Source organism: Triticum dicoccoides, chromosome 1B (assembly GCF_002162155.2).
Source record: "Triticum dicoccoides isolate Atlit2015 ecotype Zavitan chromosome 1B, WEW_v2.0, whole genome shotgun sequence".
In the NCBI taxonomy this organism is placed as follows: domain Eukaryota; kingdom Viridiplantae; phylum Streptophyta; class Magnoliopsida; order Poales; family Poaceae; genus Triticum; species Triticum dicoccoides.
The window spans coordinates 666,766-667,961 of record NC_041381.1 but is presented as its reverse complement, the minus strand read 5'-3'; positions in this window follow the sequence as shown (position 1 = coordinate 667,961).

Sequence of the window (1,196 nt, the reverse complement as noted above, 5' to 3'; positions counted from 1 at the left end):
GGTACATAATGTGTAGGTGAACTAACAGGTGGTGTGAACTTTTTTTCGAGAAAGGGTGGATTTTATAGGCTCAAATGGAGCATCAAGATGATACATCACACTCAACACACACCCGGCCTCTGCATAACTAAGATGCACACAGCCAACCCAACGCGCACACACACAGAAACACACTGTCAACTAGCGATGTCATAAAACCAAAAGCTATGTGCAGGTGTGGAAAAGGGAAAAAAGAAACAAGAAATAAGCCCCAAAGCGATTAGATGAACGATCGAAAAATACAACTAAGACCATATCCGCACAAACCATTGACAAGGATCTTCAACAACAACGTCTTCACGAAGGAAGCGACACTCAAGCGACGCCGTCACCGGATCCAACCACAAAGGTCAGTTTCATAGTTTTTACCCCGAATAATCATTCCGAACATATCCGAGCAATGCCTCCAACAAGGTAACGACATAAAAAAAACATCGCCATTGCCAGGAATAACCACTCGGGTCTCTCCTAGGCTTTCGCCCCGGAGCTCGAGACCAGGCGCACATAGCACCACCATCCAAAACTCACATGTGTTGTCTCCACCGCTTTTCCACTATCCGAGCAGCTACAATTGGATCGCCACTACTCCACAAACAACCTTCTGCATCAAGTCATTGTCCATAATTTGGAACCCACCACTGAAGTCAACCACCGGATCAGGAGATAAAACCTTCCGAAGTCTTTTTGGTGATGTCGTGGATCCGTATGAAGTCGATGCAGAACAATCTACATATGCCACCATCCGGCCAATCGGATCTAAATCACCTCATTCATCCAGCACATCACCGCAGCCCCAACAATCCACAGACTACGTGGCCGGAGCAATGCCAAGACCACCGTTGCCTCAACGACCACCACGTCGGAGCCACCACCACAAATCGAGGGAGGTGGGCGCTACCATAGACGAGGGCCGCCATGCATGAGGCATATTTGTGACTGGCCGTAGCTAGGTCGGATCTTGGAAGACGTCAGGTGCAGCTTATGGGGAAACAGATCACCGCCACCATGGCCACTGCCAGTCCGCGACTGCATCTGACACCAGCCACCGCAGACCACGACTCCATCTTAGGGAGGAGGTCAGGGGCGCGTGCAGCAGGCTAGGGGATCAATTTGCCCCGTCGCCACCATCCGCCATCGCAGGACCTTGCCGCCACCGC